The 22947-nt window shown below is 37.5% G+C and overlaps 1 pseudogene; it reads left to right on the top strand.

Annotated features, from left to right (window-relative positions):
* The first annotated feature begins 19169 nt into the window (after nucleotides 1-19169).
* On the top strand, nucleotides 19170-19290 carry LOC129901808 (5S ribosomal RNA; annotated as a pseudogene).
* Nucleotides 19291-22947: the final 3657 nt, after the last annotated feature.

The following is a 22947-nucleotide window of genomic DNA, read 5'->3' as shown; positions in this document are numbered from 1 at the left end:
CTAGCCCTATTTCCAACCTTACCTCTCATGGGGTATCACATTCTTCTTTCATTAGAGTAGTTTGATGGTGTAGTAGATTCCTGAGTCACATGATAACTTCTAACAAATTAAGAAACATTTTGAGTTCAGAAGTGTGGGGTGTAACAGGAAGGATGTCATACCCTATACTTTTGTACCTTGGAATGCGTTCTTAAGTCTTTTGAAAGGCTCTTAAGTTTCATGGAAGGATCGTAAGCCTCTTAAGTTTCTTAAGGTTTTCTAAAGTTTCTTAAAGCTTATAAATGCTTCTTAAGACATCTTAAGAACTCTTAAGCTTCTTAATAGTTTCCATGTGATCCGTATAATCTATAAATCTATAAACAACTCTAAGGAAAGGAGAATGCGATATCCCATAGTAGAGAAAATTGTAAATAGAGTTATAAGAATTTGGAAGAAGTTGGAGACAGAATGATAAGTCGTAGGACATGACTTATTTACGTAAGCTACTAACTTGAAAATGTTACATACTTAAGGTATTGTAGTACATACCAAGCTTACGTAACAAGGATTACATAGGTTCATAAAGTAAGATGAGATTATGAACCCACGAGGGGGAAAAGAGAGTGCCACGTGGCATAATTAGAGAGGGGCATATGGCATCATGAGAGAGTTCCATATGTCAGCATAAGAGAGTTCCACATGGAAGCAGCTGGAGCAAGGGTGGTGTACCCCAAATGCCATATGGCAGCTTGTGATTAGAGGAAATGGGTGTGTTAGCCCAATTACGGCTTGACATGTGTCACTACTTAGGGCTTAACATGTGTTACCACTTAGGGGTTTACATGTGTCCCCCCCTTAGGTGTACTAAATATACATGTCTTATGGCTTATTAAAGTTCCATACTTATCTAGAGAATTCAAGAACAAGAAAGAAGAGAAGAGAAGAAACTAAAGAGGGAGAGAGCCACACTTTTGAAAGGAAACAAAAGGGTGAGTTCTTCGATTTCTATCCGTGAATTAATTATCTAGGGTGAACCAAGATTTTATTAAGGTGTTAGTAATGAAAATTTATGGTTTGTAGCAGCCCAAAACATTAGGAAATAGCCACGAAATTTTAGGCGCGCTAAAGGAACTTCCGAGGCAAGGTAAGGGCCTCCCTTTCAAATTTGAGTTTATCATATTTTTATGAGGTATATTACATATCTTAAATAAGGTTGGAGGTGGAAAAATTTCATAAGGATGCTTGACGTTAGAAACAAACTAAATCAAAGTTGAGTAGTGGGTTGTCGTTGTGGTGCTGTGGGTGCAGCTGGTTGGGTTGCATGTTACAGGGATTTAAAGTTTTTTAAAAAGGGTGTGGTTGCTTCTGGTTGCATCCACACGACCCTCCATTTCATATGGTTACATATTTTGTGAAATAAAGATTAAAAACTCTATTTTCGTATCGTAGTTTTGACCTAGTTCTTTGGAGTTGTATTGTATAATGTTGAGGTGGTTTACTTGTATATTTGCTTATGTTTGTTGTTGTTGGTATGGTTTTTAACACTGTGGCCATGTTTAAACCTCGGGAATGTTGAAATTATAGGGGAAATGCTGCCCGATTTTTGGTAGCATCGAAACTGGTAACAAACTAGTCGAGGGTAATGGATAAGGAAATGACTCCGATTAGTACTTGGTTGTAGAGTGGGATATTGGAAAGTTAAATTCTATTAATATTAGTATTACTTTCATGTCAAATAAGTTAAGGAGGTATCAAGGCAAGCCGGATTTCAATTAATCTCGAAAAAGGTATGTGAAGCTTTCTCTTGGCATGTCTTAGCCTTAAGTGATTGATATACGAAATGTGGGGATAATTCCATTCATATAACTCCAAGTATGACTCATAAGTATTAATCACTTCTCTATGGTAGAATTCCTATACTAGTTGAGTTATTGCCTCTTAAGTCTTCTATATGATGGAGAGTAGTAAGTATGTGAAGTTATCTCCTTTCTCTTGGCATGTTTTGGCATAAGTACATAGAGCTACCTTCTTTCCTCTTGATATGTCTTTTACATAAGTGTGGTGCTATGATGGTAAGGTAATGCAATAATAAGGTTATGATACCGATCCCATGACAGGCCGGGTACGATATATGTAATGATGACTCCTTGAGGAAAAGTAGAGACTAGGTAAAGCTTATTCTTTCTCTTCCTTTGGCATGTCATAATTGTAAGTAAAATATAATATGATCTTTGGGGTAACTCCACTTTTAAGTCCTAAATGTAATACGTATCTCTTATTAAGTTCTGAATGTCAAACTCTTGTACTAAGTTGAACTACTTTCCTTGAACTCCATAGGTTGAGAAGTACTGGATGCATAAGCTCCTAGTCCTAAGAACTATGTGATGATGGGTATCCCTGATTCTATGAAATGTTAGTATTACTTTAGTACATGTCTAGGGTCCCCGAAATCCTAAGTGATATAGGCCTCAATGGCGTTTAGAAAGCACTCGAGATGGCTACACTACTATTCTGGTCCTCGAATGATAGCTTAATCTTCTTACATTGTCGAGTCTCTAATAATGATTTAGATTGTATATGGTTACTCACTACTTGATTCGTGTATACTATAATACATCTTTAACTGAGTCTCGAGTTGGCTATAATATAATTATTATTATCTGATATCTGGATCGGACTGAATGCTCCTCGGTATTATTATATGATATGTGGATTGGACCGAACGTTCCTTGGCATTAGTATATAATATATAGATTAGACCGAACGTTCCTCGGTATTACTATAGGATATGTGGATTGGGCCATTATTCCTCGGCATTACTCTACGATGTGCGGATCGAGTCGTATATTTCTCAGCATGTACTTACTAAATACATGTATCAGGTTGTACTTTCCACAGCGCTAATAATATATATGTGCATATGATGATAGAATGATGAAGATGGTACACCGAGTCCCCAAAATAGGCGGGGCAGAGTACATGATGGTACTATGTATGACTTTCTTTTAATTGATACGAGTACGGTAAATGGTCAAATTTTATACTTTCCCCCTGCATCCCTACGCCAACTATAATTTCCTTATGATGTCTCTTCTTTACATACTCAGTACATATGTTGTATTGACGCCCCTTTATCAAGGGGGCTGCTTTCATGCTCGCAAGTACAGATACACACTTTGGGGATCCGTCAGCATAGGAGTTCTACTCAGAAGTTCAAAAGCGCTTCATTATGTCGGTGCCTAGTTTTTGTATTAACCCTCGATGTATATATTTATTTGTTCACTGGTACGGTGGAGGCCCTGTCCCGCCTTATGTTACTTTTCTCACTCTTAGAGGTCTATGGATATGTATGTGGGTTGTGTATGGGTTGTATATACATGTATGTACAGTGGTGCCTATGATAATCCTCGCCGGCTTATATGTTATCATTCCTATTGATGTGCTATAACTTAATTAGGGGACAAATTTACTTACAGATCGCAGGGATATATGCGAGTGCCAAGTTCGGGCACCCATCATGGACTATGGGGTTGGGTCATGACAGGTAGATATTGTCAGACCCCAAAATTAGGAAAGTTATAACCAAGGAGAACTCCTCCAAATGTTTACTGACCTTATGTACACAGGTTACTCTACAACTCGTGGCCATTATTACAACTCCTAGGGATGAGTCGTAGAAGGAGCCTGTTTTCTTTTTCAGGACAAAATCTCAGAGAGATCCTACCACTCAATAGGATGAGTCGTAGGCCTATTGAAGAGTTATAATACTTACTTGTAGGAAAAGAACAGAGTCTCATATTTGCAGGTTTCTCATGACATGTAGAATGATAGGGGTCTACGATCAATAATCCTTCTGATGAGTCATGAAAATGACTCGTAGAAGCAATTTCAGAGACTCTGGAAATTAAGAGTTTGCAGGGTCACCAAGATAACTCAGTTTGATGAGTCGTAAAGGGTTCTACAACTCTTAAAATGTCAATTTGTAGATTCAAGTTTTGAGTTTTATAAAGCGTATTTTTGTCTTTCCCCAAATTCGATTCAATGAACCTAGACACATTTATGGAAACATTTGGAACCTATAACTATCCAACCCTTCAAATTCCCCTCCTGTTAGAATTCATTCTCACAAATTCTCTAAGGCAAAATTAAGCAATTCTCTAAAGGTTCTCTCACACACTCAAGCTATGTTTCAAGAGCAACCAGTTTCTTATTAAGTTTCAGAGTTGATTTCAACAAGGTATGTGGAGATTGATCCATGGGTTCCTATCACCTATGGAGTATTAAGGTTTTCCTCAAATATCTCTTTAAATTTCATTCGTTTCTAACCCTAGTTTTGATGAATATTATTGGGCTATTTCAATTATGTTTTTTTTAATTATTATCAATGATCATTATAAGCATGATTCTACATTAATTGCATTATTTTAATTTGAATTATGAATATCCATGCATGAATCTATTTTCAATGATGATTCACTTGAATTATGATTATAAATTTCAATGACTTTCAAAGAAATCTTTTATGAAAGAGTTGAAAATCTTGATTGAATGATAAAAGTTACAATGATGATCAACGATGATCCAAGAAAGTTAATATGGTGTGATACGTATAATTCTCACACAATCATGTTTAGATGGTAAAAAGGATAATTCTTACCAAAGATTATGGATTCTTATGAATCACTGAAATTAATGAGCTACTCTAATGATTATTTTTATGATAAAGTTAATAATGACATTTAAATGTTTTAATGTCAATTGTATGGTCATGAGGAAAATGGGGTTTGGAGAAGTGTTGATCGATATGGTTTGGAGGATTATGTCAAACAATTGGTACTCAGTAATCATTAATGGTGCAAGGCATGGCTTCTTCCACTCTACAAGAGGACTCAAGCAAGGAGACCCTCTATCCCCTACTTTATTCATCATTGGAGCTGAAGTTTTGTCTAGACTTCTCAACAATCTTCAGCACCATTATTTATATACAAGATTCCAGATGGAAAGAAGAGGTCCTCAACTAAATCACTTGAGCTATGCAGATGAGGTTATCATCTTCACATCTACCAGCAGCTTCTCACTTACATTGATTACCAAAACTCTTAAACTGTATGAAGCTATTTCAGGACAACTTATCAATAAAGATAAGAGTCAAACCATTATGCCACTGAATACTCCCTCTGACATGGTGGAAAAGGTCAGCATGATCACAAGATACAATTGCACTCATGGCCCAATCAATTACCTAGGCTGTCCCCTATATATAGGAAGACAAAGGATCATATATTTCTCTAGTATGGTTTCTAAGGTTCTAAGTAGGATCAGGGGATGGCAGACTAAAATGTTAAGCTATGGAGGTAGAGTCACCTTGGTGAAATCAATGCTGCAATTCATTCCTATACACCTGCTGTCAGCTATCAGTCCTACCAAGACCACCATGAATCAAATCAAAAGACTAATTGCTGACTTTTTTTGGGGATGGGAAACTGAAAGAAGAAAATATCACTGGGCCTCTTGGGATACTCTCAGTTATCCTTATGAGGAGGGTGGTATAGGTGTTAAAATATTAGAGGATGTGTGCTTATCCTTCTAATATAAATAGTGGTGGACTTTCAAATCAAAGAAGACACTATGGGGGGAATTCCTTAAAGCAAAATACTGCCAAAGGGCTCATCCAGTCATAAAGAAGTGGAACACAAGACAGTCCCTCATGTGGAAGCACATGATGAGAAATAAAAGAGATATTGAGCCTCATATACAATGGAGAATCAAGTTTGGAACAAGCAGCTTTTGGTGGGATGATTGGCTAGGGGTAGGTCCATTAGCTTACCACAATGAAAGTCTCCCTAGATTGAATAACACTACTGTCTCTGATCTAATGGAGAATGGAGGATGGAAGGCAGAGGAAGTAAGGAAACATGCACCCTCTCAACTGGTGTGCAAAATTCTCAACACTCCCATCAGCTATATTCCAAATATGGAGGATCAAGCCATCTGGAAGCCTAACCCTCATGACAACTTCACTTGTGCATCAGCTTGGGAGTTAGTAAGAAAGAAAAAGACAAGATCTCTCACTAACAGCAACATATGGCACAATATCATTCCTTTCAAGGTCTCTTTTCTTTTGTGGAGAGCTTTCAGACTTAAGCTACCCACAAATGACAGAATTGTGGCCTTTGGACAGGAGCCTGGTGCATGCTCTTGCTGCTATAGAGCAGGTCTTGATGATGTAGACCATATCCTTGTTTCAGGCTACTTTGCACAACATATTTGGAAGCACTTCTCAGGGTCCTGAGTCTACAACACAGCAACACTCCTCTAAAAAACCTATTGATAAGGTGGTGGCTAATCAAAACTAACAATGAGCTTCATAAGTTAGTAATGCAAGCCATCCCCATTTTTGTGTGCTGGAATGTTTGGAATAATAGATGTGCATGCAAGTATGGATGCAAGAAGTCTAATGCTACTAGAGTAATATTCTCAATATCCAAAGATCTATATATGTTTATCTCTACTGTGTATCCATATATTGATTTGCCAAGTAAGTGGAAGATTTGGTTACCATGGTTGAAAAAAGCCAACATGAGTTGAGAATAACCAAAGTATATTGGACTAAACCACAACCTACAATGATCAAGCTCAACACAGATGGGAGTGCCCTTAACAATCTAGTAAAGATAAGGGCAGGGGGCATTCTTAGGGACCATAATGGAGTGCTGATATATGCCTTTGCATCTCCACTAGGCTTTGGTTCTAATAACCAAGCTGAAGTACAAACATCTCTTATTGGTATTCAATGGTGTCTACAACATGGCCACAGTAGGGTAGCCCTGGAAGTAGACTCTGAGCTACTGATCAAGTGGCTCAAACAAGAGATGAAACCACCATGGAATATTTACACCTATCTCACTGAGCTGCAGTTATTGATTAGCAAGATGGAAAGCTTCCACTGCAGATATATCTTTAGGGAAGCTAATTTCCCTATAGATACACTCTCAAAAGAAAGCCACATGAAGGACCATACACAACACTACTACAGTTTTCAACAACTTCCAAGAGAGACCAAGGGATATTACAAAATGAACAAAGCTGGCATGGCTAGCTTTAGGAGAACAAAAATGAAGAAGATCCACCAACCATCTTGAAGGATATCACTAATCATACTCTAGTGTTAGTTTCCATTCAAGTTCTTTTATTAACACTTTTTTAATACTAGCTGATATATATAATGATATCCAGGACCATTATAAAAGGGAGAGTCTCCCTAGTTTACTGCTTTCCTAGAATAATTACCATACCACTAGAGATATAGGATAGAGTAGCTATCTTCTCTTCTCTAGTCCTTTTATTTATGCAGGTAGTTGCAGACATGGAAGATGTCAACCAGTAATACAACAGCATACAACAATCCACAGCAACAACTGTACAAACTAGAAACACAACATCCACCACATGGAACTCCATTCAATAGCAATCAAAAAGGAAACTCTGGTTCTATTATTGTTTTCTGTTGTGTGTCTCATTGTGCTGGTTTAATGCTACTTTAAGCCTGGGGTTGGAGTTGTAGCAGCTGAGTTTAAAGTTCTTGCAGCAGCATATCAACAACATCACATGTAGATGCTACAGCAACAGTAACTACATTACAGAGATGCAGTAACAACAACATAAGAATGCTGTAGAGATGCAGCACAGGAATCAGCAATGGGATTTCTCCTTTTGTTTGTCTATCTTGTGCAGGTACTCTGAAGAGCTGATCCTGATCATAAGGAAGCGTCCCCTCTACAATGGAAGTAAAATGGAGATACCCAAAGACCTGCAGCAGACTATGACCAAAATACAGCAGGGTATGATGTGCAGGGTGATTTGGACCATGTGGACCTGCACCAAGGTCTCCAAAATTTGCAGGACTGCAGCAAATACTATAGGAGCAAGACCCAAGAATTCTCATCTCAAACGGATAATTGGAGACATTAGGCGAGCGACCTTGAAAAAGTCAGTTGTCTTAAGCCTAAAGAGGGAGCATTTTGCTATTTGGAAGTTCCAACCTGTGCAAAATTCCTCAAAATCTTGCAGGACAAAAGAAAAGAATATTTGTGCAAGTCTCAAGGAGTTTCAGCTCAATCGGATAATTGGAGACTTTAGGCGAGCGACCATGGAAAAGCAAACAGGCTCCAAAACACTTTTAGAGGTCCTTTCCTTTTTGCTAGCTTGGGCAAGTTCTTTGTTTCTTTTGTTTGTTTTTTGTATTGTTGCAGGTTGCTGGAGTGCTACATCAACATGCATTAACAACAACTACATGGAGGACATCAAAGATACAACCACCAAATCAAATAGAAACTCCAAGAATGCTACACAAGGCCCATCCTGGTTTTTCTGTCTGGTTGGTTGTTCGTTTTTCTTTGATGGTTTTTGTGTAAGTACAACACCTGATGGGGCACCTTGGAAAATAAAAGGCATCAACATAGAGACAACAAACTTACAAGCTAGGACTTCACCAACACATCAGCTCTCCACTCTGCAACACCTGAAGTCCATAGATCCTCACATTAAGGGAGACAACTACTTGGCTTACTTGGACCTCATCATCATAGAAACACTAATAAATACCAGGTTCCTGGTCTAAACACCTGCAACAGCTTTTGTGCACCCCAACTACAACGTCAAAGTTGAGAATGCCTGAGTTCTCAGAGCACTAGCAGTCATCAGCATCCAACATCTGTACCAATAATTTGCAGCACTCAATGAGCAACTACAAGTAATTACTACTTCATACATCAGCTTCCAGATTTGCTTGTTGGGAGAGGCAATAAGGAGCTGGTTACAAGAATGCAGCAACCTTCCTTGGCTGCTTGTATCAAGAAGCTGCCTGCAGGTTTGCAACAGCTATCACACCTCCCATACTTATTTGGCTCTTTGGTTGCTTGGTTGTGCAGGTACACAAAGTCTCAGACAAAGGGAGACAACAGCCACACAAGCAAGGGCTCAGGGAGGCATCACATACAAGTTGCACTACACAACTACTCTATATTTTATGATCCTCAACAATAACCCCAAGGCTACTAGCTGCTATAGCTCTATTTACTTCCTATCCTTTCATCCTCCTTAACTACTCATCCTTATACTGATGTTGTTGCATATTTCCTTGGACTTACTTGGTATGACAAGACTAAAAAGGGCAAAGATGAAAAGAATTTTCCCATTCCATGCGAGATAGAAGTTTCATATACTTTTTTCTTCTTCAATTTAGCTAGGTCTGATACGTAGCATAGTTGAATAGGAATAGTGTAGGTTACTCTCTTTTTTCTCATGGAAGGGGAGAGTTTCCCTCATTTATGATTTCTTAGTTGATTTATACCGAGAGGAGTCCTCTCATAGGTTTGCTGCTTTCTAGGTATAGTTAGCCTCTCTTTTGTATTGGAGATGAGTTAGCTGACCTTAATAGGTTAGCCAACTTATGAACAACCATAGGATCGGAGGTAAGGTTTATGTCCCCTTCCTTGTATTTTTATTTTGTTTATTTATGTTAAGGCTTGGGGGTGCTGCTCAACCCCTGACTGTGCACGAGAGGTGGGAGCCTCGTATAGGGTTTGTTCCCTTTAAAAAATGTTTTAATGAATTTTGTTGGGATATTGACTAAGAGCCGAGAGGAATTTTAGGTGGGGTTTGGTTTGGTATCATATCTATCTACCTAAGGAATATTAGTAACAACTTAAATTCCTAAACTATGTTGCCCCTATAGGTTATCTTTATGGCCTAGCTAGTGGATCCACATATAGCTAATAAAGTTAAGTTGTTCTCACGGAGTCTAAATTGGAAAGTAGTCTCTCTTTTCTCGATGTGCTAGTTAAATCAGATTTCATGTTATAGCAGCATGATCTTAGATTTCGGTTAAAGGTCTTATCCCATACACGAGTTATATGCAAAGATGTAAGTTTTACTATGAAGATTTATGATGCATTAATCATAAGTTTTCATGTGATTTCAAATGTTCTTAACCCTTACTCATGCTCATTTATGATTGTCATGCATCCTATGTCATATTGCTCAGGTTATATTACTTTTTATTGCATATCTCAGATACTTAGTACCTTGTATATACTAACGCATATTTTTCCTACATTGTCTCAAAATGTAGGGATGGACGACATTCATGCTCCTCACATTTGTGGCTAGAGTTGATTTAGTTCTCACGAATTGGTGAGTCCTAATTCATCGAGGACATGACTTTTCTTTTATGTTATTATATTAACTTTCTTTTATTATTTGGGTGAGCTAGGATCTTGTCCTAAATCCCCCATCACGTCTAGTATAGAGGCATGTTTAGATGTTGAAAGATTGATATAGTCTATTTTGGACATTGGGATTGAGTTTAATTTCCTTGATATCTATGTTGAGTTGATCCTTCCACTTATTTCACTATATTCATTTATCGTATGTATGCGATGTATGCTACGATGAATTGGTTGGGGTCCTTCGGGTTCCCAATCGATGTGTCACATCTAGGATCTAGGTTTGGATTATGAAAAGATCATTTTCATATCATAATTGTAATGCGAGTAAAAGCCTTTAACATCACAAAGCATACTTGCATAATTCATTCCATTGGGTTCCAAGTTCACGAATTAAGGATCCTAAGTCACCTCTTTCATACTTGCATGAAATTCGCATCTTGAACATGATTGAAATCCATGATCATAGTTAATACTTGAAATTAGGGTAAAACTTGAATACATGGATTGAAAACATGCATGATCATACTACATTTATCAACCCATACATGATCACACTACATTTATCAACCCATTCATGAAATTGGATTGAAAACATGCATGATCATACTACATTTATCAACCCATACATAATTCATGAAGGTAACATCCATTAGATAAGTAATTCAAATCAAATATCATAGAATTCAATATGAATAAGAAAACCTAATGCATAATCATTAAAATTAGTTCTTCTGAATTGGAAATCATAAGAATACTTTTGAAAAGGGACTTAGAACTCCATGGGTGGAAGGGCCCATGGATGAATTCCCACATACGTTATTGAATTGACCATGAAATTCATAGAAGAAGGCTTGTTCTTGAAAAAACCCTAGCCAACACGTTTATGATGAAGGAGATCTCTTGAAGGAACCTTGGGAGAGAAGACTTGTAATACTTGGTAGATAATGCGAGAATGAAGGATTTTGGGAGTATTTAGGATAGTTAATAATAAGAATTTAGTTCTAAAAACATCCACGTACATTAATTAAATATACGGAAAAGACCTAACTACCTATCATTAATCTTGGCTTGAAAATCCTATGAATGGGTCCTTAAGAGTCGTGAGAAGTTTGAGGAGTCATAGAAATGACTCGTCCTGCAGGGTCTGACAAATCCCTGAAAATTGAGTCTCTGATGTTTCTCTACGAGTCGAATTTATGAGTCGTAATCTCTTCTATGAATCATCAACGCTATTCATTAACTTAGTCAGAAATCAAACCCTCAAGACTGAACCTAAAGATTCCATCTACAACTCGTAAATAGTCCTACGACTCGTCTAGTTGAGTCGTAATCAAAGTGTTGAGGGTAGTCATTTATCCTAAATTCAGACTTCACTTCTACGACTTCAGTTCTAAATTCATTATTTTGGCTTATCAACCCTGTTCTAGACTTGACCAAATTTTCAGCCTTGATCTCACTTTTACGACGTACCTCTATAACTCATAAGGGTTCCTATGAGTGGTAGACCCGCTTGTAGACTTAGAAAAGTTCAAGTTTTCCTTGAATTCTCTTTCGTTTGACTTTACAAATTTTGGAGTCTTACAATATCTCTCCTTTGGGAACACTCTTCCTCTAATGAATTAACTTAGCACAAAAAAGACATGGAGTGAGGACTTGCAACCCAATAAGAATCCAATGACTCATATAAAAGCATAAACCATGAGATTCTTGAACTTAACATAAATCAAGACTTTAAACCCAACTTACATGAACATGCATGCATATGAGAGACATATGAAAACTGAAATGTAGGAGTTTAATTGATCTGAACATGTACAACTTTGTACCTTAGGTTTGAGTGGAAGGAAAGAGATACGGATAGTGTTTTATCATGTCCACTTCCGCTTCTCATGTAGCACTCTCCACTTGTTGATTTCTCCATAACTCCTTGACGGACGCAACCTCTTTATTCCTTAACCTCTTCACTTGCCGGTCTAGGTTTCCACCGGAACCTCCTCATAAGTCAAGTTCTCTTCAACATTCATATTCATCAATGGTACAACAAAATTTGGATCATCCACAAACTTTTTCAACATTGACACATGAAATATCCGATGAACCATAGCAAACTCAAATGGAAATTCTAACTCATATGCAATTTTTCCAACATGATTCAATATCCTATAGGGTCCTACATATCTAGTACTGAATTTCCCTTTCTTATCAAAACACATTACGTCCTTCATGTGTGAAACCTTCAAATACACCCATTCATCCACCTCAAGTTCAACGTCTCTCTTTCTTATCCCCGAATATGACTTTTGGCAACTTTGAGCCATCTTCAGTCTTTCTCTTATGACCTTACCTTATCCATTGCCTCTACTAGCAAATCAAGACCCATCGACGCCATCACACGCACTTTGAACCATCCCACTAGGGACCTATATATTCTTACATCACGGCTTCAAAAGGAGCAATTTGGATGCTAGAGTGATAACTATTATTGTAGGCAAACTCAATCCATGAAAAATGCTCATCCAAACTTCACTTAAAATCAATCAAACACTCCCTCAACATACCCTCTAATGTTTTGATCATTCTTTCAGCTTGCCCATTGATTTGAGGATTAAAATAGTACTTAGCTTGACTTTCATACCAAGACCCTTTTGAAATGACTTTCAAAAATATAAAGTGAATTGGTACCTCGATCTAATATAATAGACATAGGGACACTATAAAATTTACCAAACCCCAAATGTACAACCTAGCATAGTCTTCAATACCATAGGAAATCTTAATCGGTAGAAAATATGACGACTTAGTCATTCGGTCCACAACATTCCAAATAGAATCATATTGTCTTCTAGTATGAGACAAACCCATAAAAAGTCCGAATTCACATCTTCCCACTTCCAAGTAGGAATTTCAATGTCTTGAGCTAAATCTCTCAATTTGTGATGCTCAACTTTCACTTGTTGTCAATTTGGACACTTAACCACGAATTCTTCTATGTCTTTGTTCATATCATTCCACCAATACACTTCTCTCAAATCATGATACATCTTGGTGGATCCTGGATGAATTGAATATCGAGAATAATGGGACTCATTCAATATCAATTCTCTTAGTCCATCAACATTATGAACACACAAACGATCTTATTAGCAAAGTACCCCATCATCCCCTTGTATGAAAGCCTCAATGGATTTTCCCACAATCAATTACTTCAAAGCAACCAAAATCTGATCATTTTCTTATTTGGCCTTAACATCCCCCAAAGGAGATAATTTTGAGACATTATGCACAAGAATACCTCCATTTTTAGAATCAACCAAAGGAACACCTAAACAGGATAATCTATGAAAATCCTTAACCAACTCTTTCTTACCTTCTTCAACATGAGAAACACTATCCATGGTCAACCGACTAAGAGCATCAGCTAGAACATTTGATTTACCCGAGTGGTACAACACACTCATATCATAGTCCTTTAATATTTCAAGCCACCTCCTTTGCCTACGGTTCAAGTCCCCTTGTATAAAGACATATTGCAAGCTTTTATGGTTGGTAAATACGTCAACATGCACCCTATAAGGATAATGGCTCCAAAATTTCAATGTAAACACAACCACCGCAAGTTCAAGATCATGGGTTGGATAGTTCCATTCATGCACTTTAAGTTGTCCAGAGGCATATGTTATAACCTTGCCATACTGCATCAATTACAACCTAAACCAATACGTATGGCATCACAATAAACAACAAACCCATCCAAACCTTTAGAAAATATCAAAATAGGAGCCGATGTAAGATGATCCTTTAATATTTGGAAACTCTTCTCATATTCGTCCGACCATTGAAATTTTACCTTGTTTTGAGTCAACCTGGTCAAAGGAGAAGCAATAGAGGAGAACACTTCCACAAACCATTTATAGTATCCGGCCAAGCCTAAAAAGCTGCTAATTTCAAGAGGAGACTATTATACCCCGTACTTTCATACCTTGGGACATTGTATTAAGTCTCGTAAAAAGTTCCATGTGATCTAGATTATCTACCATGCTATCAAATAATTCTAATAAAAGGAGGACGTGACGCCCCATAAGAGAGAAGATTGGTAATAGGGTTAAAAGAATTTGGAAGGAGTTGGAGGCTAAGTAATGAGTCGTAGGACTCAATGTACTTACATAAGCTACCGACTTGAACGTCTTGCATAACTAAGCTACTGGAGTACATATCGACTTACGTAGCAAGGATTACATAGGCTCTTCAAATGAGATGAGATTATGAACCCATGGAAGAGGCAAAAGGAGGCGTAGCACCTACTCGGAAGCAAGTAGGTGATGCACGTACTTGGAAGCAAACAGGCTTAGCACCTACTCAGAAGCAAGTAGGTGATGCACCTACTTGAGATGGGTCCCACATGGCTATGTCGCAGCCCCTAATAAGTTGCATGGATGAAGTGTCCTAATGAGATTTTGACACGTGTCACCCTTAGGGGCTTACACATGTCACTTCTATGAAAGTATATATATGTTCCCTTTGATGACTAAGTCATCTTATATTCATTTTACACTTAGAAAAAATAGAGAGAGTTGAGAGAAAAACTAGAGAAGCCAAGGGAGGGAGCTACGGGTTGGCCAAGACAAAAAGGTAAGGCTCGATTTCATTTCGTGAATTAATTATTTCAGGTATCCTACGGTAATATAGCGGTGTTTAATAATGAAATTTTTCAATTTGGGGCAACGAGGAGGTTTTTGTTCTTGATAACAAACCTATTTTTGAATGGTACTACTGTTAGTAATACTAGTATAACTCCTTGTGTAAAGCTTCAATTTGAGTGATTCAAGATGTTTTGGAAATATATTTCATAGGTCTATAACTTTAATTTATCCTATAAAACTCAGGTTTGCTTTTATCTGCTAGAAAACGGGTAATGAATTATAGGGGAGGTGCTGCCCAGATTTTGTTTTGGAAATCCTACACGGACTGTTGTTGGTATTTTGGGCATATCGTTTTATACAAAATTGTTGTAGGGGTGATTCGAATTTGTATGAGATCTTAAGAAAAATGTTTATAAATTTACTTCAGGCCCCAAATCTTGTTTCCCTCAATTACCCCTTCAAAACTAAGTGACAAAATAAGACAGTAGGCTGTCCAGAATTCACGTTTTGAGAGTTTTGGCTAGTTTGATGAGTTTAATGTAAGGTAAGGTCTTTCCTTTAAATTTGTATTTTATGATGTTGTTATGAAGTATATTACACATCGTGTAGGTAGCTGGAAATGTGAAAATATCATAGAGATGCTTGACGTTAGAAATAAACTAATTTGGAGTCGCTATAGCTAAATTGTAGTTGAAATAAGGTATTGTGCGTGTGGGGTGCTGCTGAAGGTATGTGGTGTTGTGTTGCAGGGACTAATAGTATCCTAAAAGAGGTTTGGGATCTGTTGGTTGCAGCCACACAACCCTCCGCTTTGCACGGTTAAAGATTTTATAAAATAAAGATTAAAGACCCTATTTTGGTATTGTGATGTTAAGCAAGTTGTTTGGAGCCTATGTTGTGTAATGTTGCCATGCTTTATGTATATATGATCTATAGGTTATTGTTATTGGTTGGTTGTAGTAACTAGGGATGTAATTGGAAATTCGAATAGGGCACGTTATAGGGGAGGTGTTGCCCGATTTCCGGTAATGCCTTAACTAACTAAAGAGCTAGTCGAGAAGACAAACAAGGAAATAAGTTCTATAAATACTCGTGTCCAAATTAAGATGCTAAAAGGTCAAGGGTTTTTGACACTAGTATTGCTTTAATGTTATATAGGGTCAAGGACGATGAGGCGAACTTAATAAGGAGTAAGTCGTAAGAGGTATGTGAAGCTTTCTCTTGGTATGTTTTTGGCATAAGTATGTAAAGTCATTCTTTTTTGTTTCTGCCATGTCTTAGATATAATTTACGAATGGTTTGTATATGAGACATCGGGATAATTCCATTCGTAAAGCTCCGAGTACATTTCATTATTCTTATCCATTTTGTGATAGTAGAACTCCTATAATAGTTGAGCTATTGCCTTTTTAAGGCTGTTATATGATAAAATGTAATGCAGGTAAAGTATCTCTTTCCATTCTTTTGGCATGTCATAGTTTTAGGTGTGATGTGTATATGAAATGTGGGGACACACCTACTCAGAAAGCTTTGAATATGACTCATGACTCCTACCTACCAATTGAGGTTAGAGCTCATATGCTAATTAAGTTAGTGCCTCCCACTATCTCCTCAATGATGAAACATAGAGGGTACGTAAAGCTATCTCCTTTCTCTTAGCATATACTTGATAGAAGTGCAAGGTGCATATATGTGTGTGCAAGTTGGGGATGATCCTGTGCATAAATTGCCGAGCATACTTCGTGATTCCTATCCACTTCTGGATACTAGAACTCCCACAATAGTTGAGTTATTACCTCTCAAACTCCTATAGGATGGGAAGAGATAAATATGTCAAGCCTATACCTTCCTTCTTTTGACCTGGCTCAAGGATAGATGATATATGACATGAGCTCTAGAGTAATTCTATTCTTTTGCTCTGAATGTGATTCATGTCTCTTACTCGCTTCCAGGTGTCAAATTCTTAAAATAGTTGAGTTACCTTCCCTAAACCGTCTGTATATCGATTAGTAGTGGGATGTAAAGGTCCCTTCCAAAAGACTCTAGGATAACATATGTCCCTCATTTCCTTAAGCTGGTTGGCATTACCCTAAAATATATCTACAACTCCTGAGACTTCACTTAATGTAGCCCTAGGGGCACTCAAAGGGCACCTGAGATGATTATTATACTAATCCACGAATGATAGTCTATGTGACTACCTTATTAAGTTTTAGATAATGATCCACCTATGTGTGGTTGATAATGACACCAAGTCCCATAAAGGGCCGGGTACGGTATATGATAATGACACCAAGTCCCATAAAGGTCCGGGTACGGTATATGATAATGACATTTAGTCCCATAAAGGGCCAGGTATGGTATATGATGATTATGACACCAAGTCCCCTAGTGGGCCAGATACGGTATATGATGATATAATAATAACACTGAGACCCATAATGGGCTAGGTACGATATGATAAGATATGATGGTATGAGAGGGTAATGGTACGATATAGATGCACATTACTCTCTTGACCAAGTCCCTCACTAAAGGATCGAATATGATAGATAGGCATGCATATGATAACCTAATGATGTATTTGTAATGTATGATATGATGCCATATACGATTGTATGATGCCGCATATGAAGATATGGTGACACCGAGTCCCATTACGGGTCTGGTAAACTGTTACACTTCTGTCCTGCCTCCTTATTTCAGTTGTTGTCTTAATTATGATGTTTTATGCTTTATTTACTCAGTACATGTATCCTACTGACCCCCTTTCTTCAGAGAGCTGCATTTCATGCTCGCAGGTACAGGTACACGAGTTGGGGATATGTCATCTTAGGATTTCTACTCAGCTATGTTGGAAGTGCTCCACTATTATGAAGCCTAGCTTTTGGTGCTGATCTTTTAAAGTACATATTGGTTTTTCAAGGGTATGACGGGGGCCCTATCCCGCCATATGATACCGTTACTATTCTTAGAGGTTTGTAGACATATGTAAGTGGGTTGTTTATGATTTTATTCAGACTGTTCCTATACAGCATATTATAAATATTTTTACGTTATGGCATCCTGGTCAGCTTGCATGCCCTTTCATGGTACGATATAAATGAAAGAGGCTATATGTACATGAAAAAGTTTTAATTCAGTGGGGTTTTAGTAAGTAATATATCTTGTTCATAGTTCAATTTGACTACAGCTGATAAGTATGTGTATGGGGGTCTATGTCGGACCCTAGTCATGGCCCTCAGGGTTGGGTCATGATAGAAGTGGTATTAGAGCAGTTCATCCTCGGAGTATCTATAGATCATGTCTAGTAGAGTCTTGATTATCGATGTGTTGCGTGCCAAATCTATAAATAGGAGGCTACAGGACATTTATGATGTTTCCTTTCCTTCATATCTAAGGTCGTGCGATAGAGCCGAGTCATAGGAAGTGGAATTCCTTATACTAACCTCTGATTTCAATTGAAAGACAACATCGATAGAAGAAAAATGACTGATGATATGGGAAGTTATAAAGCACGTAGGTAAGAAAAGGGATGAGAGATATATGACAGGTAAGATATGGAAATACGATTGACATGTAAAGTTGAAAATTGAAAAGGAAAAGTAGACGGAAAGACTAAAAGGCGTAGTTCGAGTTGGACATGTGAGGTAAGTCCATCATTTTATACTATTGTTGATATTAGACACCCTATGAGGCTGCGATATGATGTTATATGATATGTATAAATGTATCTTTATGTGTGCTGGCTCTGTGAGGCACTGTTGGTATTTTCTGCTTGCAGATTTGAGATGGTAAAGAAATACAGAGGAAACTCTGCCCAAATTTTCCAACAAATAGAAAGAGAATGAGATACAGTGCTGTAGTATATCTTGAAAGGTCGTGCCCACAATAATGATGAAATTTGGATATACCATGAGTATGGCTGACCTCGAGAAATAAGTTAATTACTGAATTGATGGCAATAGAAACTAGGAGGTTGGTATTGATATGGTAAACCAAAGATGGAAAAGACTTGTAACCCTAGGAAAATGATTTAGAGAAGACTGGTAGTTCTGGATAGAACGATATATTGAGGCACCGACAGAATTCATACACAAGGATAAGAGTAACTAAGAAGGGTAATTAACTGATGGTAAGGATTGTGAAAAAGATTAATAAGTGTTATACTATGGGGTGAAATATGAACAGGATAAGATATGAATATAACAAGGATCGTTAGGAAAATAAGTAAAGTCTAGTGAGAAAATGGCTAAAGTATAGCCTACCAGACTAGCTGCTGGGTCATCATCTTCGTAGGTAGCTATGCGCCCATGGGGCAGGATGCAATCATACCAGCACTAACGCACAAGATCCCATCAGAACTTCGAAGTTAAGCGTGATTGGGAAAAAGTAGTACTAGGATGGGTGACCCTCTAGGAAGCCCTGTGCGGCTGTGATTTGAGATTATATGTATGTATGTATACGTTGGTCGTGCATGGAATTATTGGTATAAAGAAGTATTATGGATACGTGACTCCACCGTGAAAGATGATAAGACCATTTGAGATAGGGGATGTAGCTTTGCAAAATAACTAATGCACTGTGAATCTATTAAAGGGACAAATGGTACCCACTGAATAAGGCTAGGGCTATCACAATGCTTGGAACACTAAACGTCGGAATGTAAGTACTGCCTAATTGAGAATTGGAAACGACTATAAGCACTAGCTACTTATTGATCAAAATGAATGGAAAGTGGCTTCGAATTGCTACGTGACTTGAATACCAACAATTAGACTGGATTAGCACCTTATGATTGTGTTAAACTATCGTACATGGGCAACCGAAGGTATAGATGATATAAATGAAGGAATAGATATGGTGCAGTATATCAAAGGTGTTGGAAAAGAATCATATGTATTGTAAAATTAGAAATAAAGGTGTACGGTAGAACACAAATAGATAGTCACATGGGTACACCCTAAAGGGGGGAAGTGGCTTCAAGTGAGATCCCATATTGGCACGAGTTAATAAGATCTAAAAGCCAGCAATGAATGGATAAAAGCCATGATATCGGAGACAGTACGGAGAATTATTAGTAAGGAATTTGAATAGTATGACATCAAAGAATAGGTGCATACAAAGGGGATGAATACAACAAGAGAATCAAAATGGGCACTTAAAGATAGAGAAGAGATATCCGTATGTGTTCCCCATGTCTACAGGAAATCTAAACTTCTAGATTAGTTGACTCGATGAATAAAAGGTCTATGGATGACAATCGACATAGAGATTTTCTAAAGTCTTCGTAAGATCCTATAAGATGAGTTAACATTCGAGGATGAATGTTCTAAAGGAGGGAAGGATGTTATACCCCGTACTTTCATACCTTGGGATATTGTATTAAGTCTCGTAGAAAGTGTCATGTGATATAGATTATCTAACATGCTATCAAATAATTCTAAGGAAGGGAGGACGTGATGCCCTATAAGAGTAAAAATTAGAAATAGGGTTAAAAGAATCAGGAAGGAGTTTGAGGCTAAGTAATGAGTTATAGGACTCAATGTACTTACGTAAGCTACCGACTTGGATGTCTTACATAACTAAGCTACTGGACTACATGTGAAGCTTATATATCAAGGATTACATAGGCTCTTAAAGTGAGAAGAGATTACGAACCCACGGAAGAGGCAAAAGAGGGCATAACACCTACTCGGAAGCAAGTAGGTGATGCACCTACTTGAGGTGGGTCCCACATAGCTATGTAGTAGCCTCTAATAGTTTGCATATGTGAAGTGTCCCAATGAGAGTTTGATATGTGTCTCCCTTAGGTGCTGACACATGTCACTTCTGAGAAAGGATATATATGTTCCTTTTGATGACTAAGTCATCTTATATTCATTTTACACTTAAGAAAAAATAGAGAGAGTTGAGAGAAAAACTAGAGAAGCCAAGGGAGGGAGCTACGGGTTGGCCAAGACAAAAAGGTAAGACCCGATTTCATTCCATGAATTAATCATTTCAGGTATACTACGGTGATATAGCGGTGTTTAATAATTAAAAGTTTCTATTTGGGGCAACAAGGAGGTTTTTGTTCTTGTTAACAAAACCATTTTTGAATGGTATTGCTTTTAGTAATACTAGTATAACTCTTTGTGTAAAGCTTTGTTTTGAGTTATTCAAGATGTTTTGGAAAGCTATTTCATATTTCTATAACTTTCATTTATCCTCTAAAACCCATTTTTGCTTTTCTCTACTCGAAAAAGGGTAATGAAGTATGGGAGAGGTGTTGCCCAGATTTTGTTTTGGAAATCCTACACGGACTATTGTTGGTATTTTGGGAATATCTTTTTGTACAAAATTGTGGTAGGGGTGATTATAAATTGTATGAGACTTTAATACACATGTATATAACTTTACTTGAGCCATAAATCCCGTTTCCCTCAATTACCCCTTCGAAACTAAGTGACAAAATAAGACAGTAGGCTGTCCAGAATTTATGTTTTGATAATTTTGGCGAGTTTGATGAGTTTAACGTAAGGTAAGGTCTTTCCTTTAAATTTGGAGTTTATGATATTGTTATGATGTATATTACACATTGTAGGTTGCTGGAAATATGAAAATATCATAGAGATGGTTGACGTTAGAAATAACCTAATTTAGAGTCGTTATAGCTAAAGTGTAATTGAAATAAGGTATTGTGCATGTGGGGTGCTGCTGAAGGTATGTGGTGTTGTGTTGTAGGGCCAAAAGTATGTTAAAATCGGTTTGGGATCTGCTGGTTGCAGCTATACGACCCTCTGCTTCGCACGGTTAAAGGTTTTATGAAATAAAGATTAAAGACCCTATTTTGGTATTGTGATGTTAAGCAAGTTGTTTGGATCCTATGTTGTATAATGTTGCCATGTTTTATGTGTATATGATCTGCATGTTATTATTTTTGGTTGGCTCTAGTAACTAAGGATGTAATTGGAAATTCGAATAGGGCATGTTATAGGGGAGATGTTGCCCAATTTCTAGCAATGCCTTAACTAACTAAAGACCTAGTCGAGAAGGAAAGCGAGGAAATGAGTTCTATAAATACTCATGTGCAAATTAAGATGCTAAAGGTCAAGGGTTGTTGATACTCCTATTTCTTTCATGTTAAATAGGGGCAAGGATGATGAGGAGAACGAAATAAGGAGTATGCTGTAAGAGGTATGTGAAGCGTTCTCTTGGTATGTTTTTGGCATAAGTATGTAAAGCCACTCTTCTTTCTTTCTGGCATGTCTTAGATATAATTTACGAATGGTTTGTATATGAGACATGGGGATAATTACATTCGTAAAGCTCCAAGTACATTTCATAATTCTTATCCATTTCGTGATGGTAGAACTCCTATAATAGTTAAGCTATTGCCTTTTTAAGGCTGTTATATGATAAAATATAATGCAGGTAAAGCGTCTCTTTCCATTCTTTTGGCATATTGTAGTTTTAGGTGTGATTTGTATATGAAATGTGGGGATACACCTACTCATAAAGCTTTGAATATGAATCACGACTCCTACCTACCAATTGAGGTGAGAGATCCTATGCTAATTAAGTTAGTGCCTCCCACTATCTCCTCAATGATGAAACATAGAGGGTTTGTAAAGCTATCTCCTTTCTCTTGGCATATCCTTGATATAAGTGCAAGATGTATATATGTGTGTGCAAGTTGGGGATGATCCCATGTATAAATCGCCGAGCATACTTCGTGATTCCAATCCACTTTTGGATACTAGAACTCCTACAAAAGTTGAGTTATTACCTCTCAAACTCTTATAGGATGGGAAGTGATAAATATGTCAAGCCTATCCCCCCCTTCTTTCGACCTGGATCAAGGATAGATGATATATGACAGAGCTCTAGAGTAATTCTATTCTTTAGCTCTGAATGTGATTCATGTCTCTTACTCTCTTTCGAGTGTCAAACTCTGAAAGTAGTTGAGCTACCTTCCCTGAACCGTGTATATGTCTCTTATTAGTGGGATGTAAAGCTCCCTTCTAAAAGACTCTGGGATGATAGATTTCCTTGATTTGCTTAAGGCGGTTGGCATTACCCTAAAATGTGTCTACAACTCCTGAGACTTCACTTAA

The sequence above is a fragment of the Solanum dulcamara genome, chromosome 8 (assembly GCF_947179165.1).
Source record: "Solanum dulcamara chromosome 8, daSolDulc1.2, whole genome shotgun sequence".
NCBI lineage: Eukaryota > Viridiplantae > Streptophyta > Magnoliopsida > Solanales > Solanaceae > Solanum > Solanum dulcamara.
The sequence above is the reverse complement of the archived record's forward strand: the minus strand, read 5'-3'. Positions and strand labels throughout refer to the sequence as shown.